The sequence below is a fragment of the Homarus americanus genome, unplaced genomic scaffold (assembly GCF_018991925.1).
Source record: "Homarus americanus isolate GMGI-L3 unplaced genomic scaffold, GMGI_Hamer_2.0 scaffold23578, whole genome shotgun sequence".
Classification (NCBI taxonomy): Eukaryota; Metazoa; Arthropoda; class Malacostraca; order Decapoda; family Nephropidae; genus Homarus; species Homarus americanus.
Window position 1 is genome coordinate 2,822,439 of NW_024733231.1, and position 8,420 is coordinate 2,830,858.

An 8,420-nucleotide genomic window follows, 5' to 3' on the forward strand; every position below is an offset into this window, starting at 1 on the left:
TATCATCTGTGGTCTCAATGTTTCATACAGTATGGTCAGAGGTTTTTTTTAGATACTCTACATAATTAATGGGTAGGAAACGTATACATATGTCTTATATTTAATTTATACACTTATGCATAAATTTATACATACTGGTACATACATATATTCTTGTCAGTTTATAAGGCCATGATTACATAAAGACCACAAAATATACCTACATACATACATACAACTCCTGATTTATGTACTGTACAGCCCTGTAAATGTATTCAATGCATACTATATCATTATGTCTAAATCAAATGTAAGTCTATATTTTCAGCCACCGGCTGCAACTCTTTTAATAAACCGTTTATTATTATTATTATTATTATTATTTACATACATACATACATACTTGAGGTCTGGGCGTCACATATTAAGAACATTGTTCAGCCAGAGTGTCGAACCATCCTCAAGAGCACATGAACGAGCCGCATCACTTCAAACTTTTCTCGTGAATTTTTAACTTACGAGAAACCACAACCATCAGCTCTACCACCACCCACCTACCGCTGTTTATACTCCGCGACCACCAGGCTGTAATTACTACCACAAGGCTACCACACTCCCCACGCTACTACTACTACCACTACAAGGCTACCACCATCCCGACGCTACTACTACTACCACCACCACAAGGCTACCACCATCCCGGCTTGCTACTACTACTACCACAAGGGGTACCACACTTTCGACATACTACTACTACTACCACAAAGTACCCACCATCGATGCTACTACTACTACCACCTACGGCTACCCACATACGACGCTACTACTACTACAAAAGGTACTACCATCATCCCGGCAAACTACTACTACAGTACTACTACAAAAGCTTCAAAAATCCTGACGCTACTTTTTCTTCAGCCTACCTACCACCACCACAGGCTACCACCATTCTGACATTAATGCTACTACCTAGGAACTACCTGTCCGGCGCTATTAACCACGGGCTACCACTACCATCATCAACCGGGAATAATCGTCAACAGGAGACCATCAGGAGCAGGAGACCATCAGTAGCAGGAGACCATCAGTAGCAGGAGACCATCAGTAGCAGGAGATCATCATAAGCAGGAAACCATCAGTAGCAGGAGACCATCATGAGCAGGAAACCATCAGTAGCAGGAGACCATCATCAGCAGGAGACCATCAGTAGGAGACCATCATTAGCAGAAGACCATCATCAGCAGGAGACCATCATCAGCAGGAGACCATCATCAGCAGGAGACCATCATCAGCAGGAGACCATCAATAGCAGGAGACCATCATCAGCAGGAGACCATCATCAGCAGGAGACCATCATCAGCAGGAGGAGGAACAGACACACAGGAAATGGCAGCTGGGGGAGGAGAAGGAAGCAGCGGGTCCCTGGGGTAGAGTTTGAAGGCGGGAACAAGAGGTGACCTTGTCGCTGGTGCCGGGGGGACTGCTGGACCATCTCTTGACCTCCCCTGGTGGTGGTGGTAGCCAAGGGCACTCATCAACGGCGCCTCTACCTCACACTCCTCAGCTCCTGTTACTGTTAATGAGGAGATAATTATAGCTTAGGTATTATAGTTGATAACAAGGAAAATATTCAGCTCCGGGCACCAGCATGTTTCTTAAATTAACAATATGGCAGCCATTTATATACGATTTAATTAATATGAGCACAGTGTTAAACTAGGCAGGTTTTGGAACATGGCTTTGAACTGACGACGGCGTTCAGAGGTGTATCGCGTGTTCGACTTATTTTTCGTGGAAGCGTTGAGACATAATGCTTTAATCTGTTGTCTTTCGTTTAAAACTAGATAACGCAAGTTTCTTTAACTTTTTTTAATCACTGTATGTTTACTGTGTGTTATTTATTATATCCACGAATGCGTCTGTTTTTTTGTCCGTGCTTCCGTCTTCTAGTCCATGCGTCCGTCTTTCTATTCTTGCGTCCGTCCTTTCGTCCGTGCGTCTATCATTATTTCAATACGTCAATAGTTTTTCTCATACATCCATCTTTTCTTCCTTGCGTCTGTCTTCTCGTCAGTGCACTTCACACCCTACATCTACGATACCTTCATCAACACTACTGGTGACCTCTTGTCTTCACGGTGGCACTCCGGGGAGAGAGCCTGGGAGCACTAGCCTATCTTTACTACCACCTGTGCCTCACGATTTGGTTATGCAGTAAAATTTCCTTGGGTTACAATATTCATTTCCTGCTTTTAAGAATTCGAAAGCAGATTTTTAGTCGTGTGGAATTTTTTTTATTTGTTTAGCCTTATTATACGTTGTAATATTGTTCACGTTTATACCAAATTTACCCCCGAGCGCCAGGAAACAAAGTAGTTTAACTGTGTGTAAGTATGATAACACTGAGAGCGGTTACGGGGGAAAGTCTTGCTGATACAGAGAGAAACTATATGTAAAAATGTTCTAATAATTCAGGGAGAAATTATGTGGGAGAAGTTGATACAGGGAGATGATCAGGGAGAGTCTTAGTGTTACAGGGAGATGATCAGGGAGAGTCTTAGTGTTACAGGGTGATGATCAGGGAGAGTCTTAGTGTTACAGGGTGATGATCATGGAGAGTCTTAGTGTTACAGGGAGATGATCAGGGAGTCTTTGTTAGTACTTATGATTACAGGGAGATCTCTTAATACTACAGTGAGAGATCATGCAAAGTCTTAATACTACAGTGAGAGGTCATGCAAAGTCTTAATACTACAGTGAGAGGTCATGCAAAGTCTTAATACTACAGTGAGAGGTCATGCAAAGTCTTAATACTCCAGTGAGATCATGCAAGGTCTTAATACTACAGTGAGATCATGCAGGGTCTTAATACTACAGTGAGAGGTCATGCAATGTCTTAATACTACAGTGAGATTATGCAGTTTGAATTGAATTGAAACAATATATTTATCCAGAAAAACACAGATACAGAGTGGATAATAATAACAATATTAACATGGCTGAGCCAGTTGAGAACCTGAGCTCTCTTTGAGGCACCTGATATATACTATACATTTATCTCAAGGAAGTATTATGTAACATTTAGTATCATCTGGAATAGTACAATAGCATGGTGGTAATAAGAACATCTCATAATGTTACCACGGTTATCACTTCATATTTATTTATTTTATTTATTTATTTATTTATTTATTTATTTATTTATTTATTTATTTATTTATTTATTTATTTATTTATTTATTTTTATATTATAATTATATACATAAATTACAGTGGAATTGAAAAACATAGTATAATGGGGGAGCAGTACAACATGGGTTGTACCCCCTGTCTGAATTAAGGTTGAACAAGAGGACAGAGCTGTCAGGATTATGTCTAGTTGGCAAATATATTTATTAAAATGGTAATTTCTTATCTATTTACATGATAATTTCCGATAAAACGGTTTTGATGGTACAATAAAAGCAGGTACTGTAAATATAGTAAGTGTTACAAGAAATATTAATACTTCGACAATAGATATTTTTTAAGAGATGATTTAAAGGAAGGGAGCGTAGTAATACAGTGAGAGGTCATGAAAGGTCTTAATAATAGAGTGAGAAGTAATACGGCAAATATTTCTCAATCAATCGGTGAATACGTTCATACGGCTGACCAAATGCAACATGACACTAGGAAAGTCCATGCAAACAAAATAATAATAATAATAGTCTTAGTAATATTGGGAGAAGTCATGCAAAAAGACCATTACAGGTTATGGAAAGTCTTACTGAACCATCAAATTTTGGTCTGAACCTGAATTGCATGACCCCCTGTAACAACTGCACTCTGGTCCCCCTCCCCTCCCTGAATGACCATTTTTTCCCCCATGACCAAAGTGTTATGCAGTTGTCGACCGCCTCGTCTCCCACTCTGACTGTCAAATCAGTAATGTTTTATAGTAATTATATGCTGGGTGTTGTGGGTTTAAAGGTGTCATTGTGGCGCCACCTGCCCTCCCTCACCTGAGCACTGGAGGTCATTAGGGGAGTGGGTCACCTTTATATGATGATGGTGATGGCACTGATGCTTGGTATTGGTGTTTTACAGGTATGTGGTGATAAGCGGCTTGGAGAGTATTTACCTGTGGTTGGACTGAGACGAGAGAGGTAAGTGTGTGGTGGGGTAGATGTACTGGAAAGAGAGAGAGAGAGTGAGGAGTGTAGGAGAGCGAGAGCGAGAGAGAGAGAGAGAGTGTTATCGTGGATGGTTAGGTAAGGGGGTGTGGTTGTGTGTGGGGTGGAGAGACAAACCCAGGGTGTTACATGGCCAGTGGAGGGAGGAGTTGGTACCCGTGTAAGTGCCTCAATAAAGCACTTTATAGCCCCGGTGACGAGCAATATTATACCTTAACGGCCTAACCACAGATCGAGTGTGTGTGTGTGTGTGTGTGTGTGTGTGTGTGTGTGTGTGTGTCCCGTCTGAATTATTTAGCCCATATTACCCAACGCAGTTCCTCTTTCATACATTTTTCTGCGATATTTCATAAGAATTTCACTTAGTATGCAAATGAACAAAATATATCATACCCCCAAACACTCCTCTGTTATTTTGGGGCAACACACCTCGTTCATATTCCAACACACACACACACACACACACACACACACACACACACACACACACACACACACACACACACAGGATATCCGGGTCAAGTAAAAGGCACGCTGGGTATCTCTCTCTCTCTCTCTCTCTCTCTCTCTCTCTCTCTCTCTCTCTCTCTCTCTCTCTCTCTCTCTCTCTCCCTTCTCTACTCTTACTCTTCGTCTACTGTTTATTCCTCATTATTCTCTCCCTCCTGTAACCCCGTCTCCCTCACTGTGTACTCCTCCCCGTCTCCCCTCCTGTGTACTCCTCCCCGTCTCCCTCCTGTGTACTCCTCCCGTCTCCCTCACTGTGTACTCCTCCCGTCTCCCTCCTGTGTCTCCTCCCCATCTCCCTCCTGTACTCCTCCCGTCTCCCCTCACTGTGTACTCCTCCCGTCTCCCTCCTGTCTCCTCCCATCTCCCTCTCTTCTCTCTCTCCCCTCCTGCCTCCCGTCTCCCCTCACTGCACTCCTCCCCGTCTCCCCTCTGTGTACTCCTCCCCGTCTCCCTCCTGTCACTCCTCCCATCTCCCCTCCTGTACTCCTCCCGTCTCCCCTGACACCTCCCCATCTCCCTCCTGTCTCCTCCCGTCTCCCTCCTGTACTCCTCCCATCTCCCCTCACTGTCTCCTCCCGTCTCCCCTCCTGTGTCTCCTCCCATCTCCCCTCACTGTATACTCCTCCCGTCTCCCTCCTGTCTCTCCCGTCTCCCTCCTGCCTCCTCCCCGTCTCCCCTCACTGCCTCCTCTCTCCTCTCCTCCTCCTCCTCCCCTTCATTTATTCCTTCATCAATGCCTTTCCAACCATTATGTCTGCCTTCTTCTTTCTCTTTTTCAATGCAGTATTTGTATTGTGTGTGTGTGTGTGTGTGTGTGTGTGTGTGTGTGTGTGTGTGTGTGTGTGTGTGTTATGAAGCCTTATTATTCAGTCTACACACACACACACACACACACACTTAACCCAGAGTGCACACGGTCATACCAAGCAAAGGTCAAGACAGTTTTTTCTCCTTGGGGTGGGTAGGAGGGGAGTGTGATGAAGGAACCTCACTCACACAACAGGTGAGTCGCCCTTGACACGAACCTCACGCGACCACACCAACACTGAGACCATTATCCCGTAACCCTTGATGGGGTATGGCAAGGGGGGAGGGAGTAGATCAGGGTAATTAAGGGGTTTAAAAGAGGAAAGGTAGAGAGGTTAAGGGAGGGATATGGAGTAAGTAAAAGGCATGAGAGAGAGAGAAGGAAAAGAGAACCTACGGGGTGGAAAGAAGGTGGTAGGAGGGAGGGGAGAAGTTTGGGTCTTGTTTCATAGGACCATTTGTATAATAGAGAGAGAGAGAGAGAGAGAGAGAGAGAGAGAGAGGACCTCAGAAAGAAATGCAAATTCTTGATAGTATATATTACGTGTGTGTGTGTGTGTGTGTGTGTGTTGAGACAGGTGTTCGTGTGCTGTACATATATACATTACCGACGTCAATACATGCACGTCTGTCTTTGTGGCTGCCTGTCATCAAGCCTCTGTAATCCGCGGCCATTGTATGTTTCACTCCCACATTTACGTTTGCCACAGCAGTAACCGTCCCCAGGTACGCACATCACGGCCAGTGTGTTAATAAGGCAACGATTCACGGTACTGGCGGCTTGTGTTCGTGTACGGCAACACACACACACACACACACACACACACACTGGTCGGTGTTCTGCCACACATTCCTCAACACGCAGACGTATAGCTTCTCGCCCATTGGCTATGAGTTCAGCTGATTCCTGATTGGCTGGAGGAGGTCCAAATATAGTGTCATTACTAGCAGGTGCGGTGCGTGTGTACGGCCGTCTCATCAAGCACTTTATGGCGTGTGTAACTCTGGCACAGGGTACTGGTTTTTAGGGGATTAAGTCTCGGCTTACTTACTCTCCGCCGCTAGAGCTGAGCAAATCCATTTTCTCTAACCTCCAACTTCAGGCCAGAGTCGACCTCCTCTCTGGGTACTTGTCTTGCTGCTGCTGCTGCTGTGATAATCTCTTACTGTGATTCATACGTGGTTCTTACTTCTAGAATTGCCTTACATTGTACTGTACTGTAAGGGTTAGTTTTAACACACTGCAGTGTTGTAACTCACCTGTGCAGCAAAGATCACCTGCCCAACTAGAATCTCACATTGAGATCGTTACTTCGTTATCAGCACGTGTAGTTCCTCAGACATATGGCTGTTGTCAGCACGTGTAGATCCTCAGCCATATGGCTGTTGTTGTCAGCACGTGTAGATCCTCAGACATATGGCTGTTGTCAGCACGTGTAGATCCTCAGCCATATGGCTGTTGTTGTTAGCACGTGTAGATCCTCAGACATATGGCTGTTGTCAGCGCGTGTAGATCCTCAGCCATATGGCTGTTGTCAGCACGTGTAGATCCTCAGACATATGGCTGTTGTTGTCAGCACATATACGACCAATCTTTCTGCATCCATGATACTGCTCCACTTTCCTTGGTCGATAAAGCTTTGTCCTGACCTTTGTGTAACACGTACGTTATAAATCCCAGCCACACCTCACCTTCCGTAACACAGCATGAACTATAATTCTCTCAGTATAAAATATGCAGAACTGTATTAACCTGAGCTGTAATGGCCATCATCTTGCAAACAAATGGTCCTGGGTTCGATCCCCGGGCAGGGTGAAACCATGGACAAGTTACTTCAAGCCATTTGCCTCTGTCTACCCGGCAATACTTGGGCATCTGAATGGTCATCGATTGGTGGATTGTGTTCCGGGGTAATGGTTAGCCAGTGCAGTTAGTGAGTCGTCCGGTCTTCTGGGACTATTCCTTGACACTGGGTCATACAGTTCATTAACTCACGCCTCTTATAATCACACCTTGTTTAACATCACAAGTGCTATAATTACTCTACTATAATCCCACTGTGCAACACAAGTGCTATGATCCCACTGTGCAACACAAGTGCTATGATCCCACTGTGCAACACAAGTGCTATAATCCATCTGCAACACAAGTACTATGATCCCACTGTGCACCACAAGTGTTATGATCCCACTGTGCAACACAAGTGTTATGATCCCATTGTGCAACACAAGTGTTATGATCCCACTGTGCAACACAAGTGCTATGATCCCACTGTGCAACACAAGTGTTATGATCGCACTGTGCAACACAAGTGCTATGATCCCACTGTGGAACACAAGTGTTATGATCGCACTGTGCAACACAAGTACTATGATCCCACTGTGCACCACAAGTGTTATGATCCCACTGTGCAACACAAGTGCTATGATCCCACTGTGGAACACAAGTGTTATGATCCCACTGTGCAACACAAGTGCTATAATCCCACTGTGCACCACAAGTGTTATGATCCCACTGTGCAACACAAGTGCTATAATCCCGCCTCTTTCCCCACCAGCCTAAATTTCCATGTCTGATGCTATCTACATATTTCATGACGGCTCTGTAATCTACCCGCTAAGCCATCCACAGCGAGACATATACATTACTTGATTGACTTATTAGAAAGCAAAATACAGTCATGTTGGTGGTAATGACAACCATAAGATATTGTGTGTATGGTGATAAAGATGACAGCCATGGTGACAGTGTATGGTGATAGAGATGACAGCCATAGTGACAGTGTATGGTGATAAAGATAACAGCCATAGTGACAGTGTATGGTGATAAAGATAACAGCCATGGTGACAGTGTATGGTGATAAAGATGACAGCCATGGTGACAGTGTATGGTGATAGAGATGACAGCCATAGTGACAGTGTATGGTGATAAAGATGACAGCCATGGTG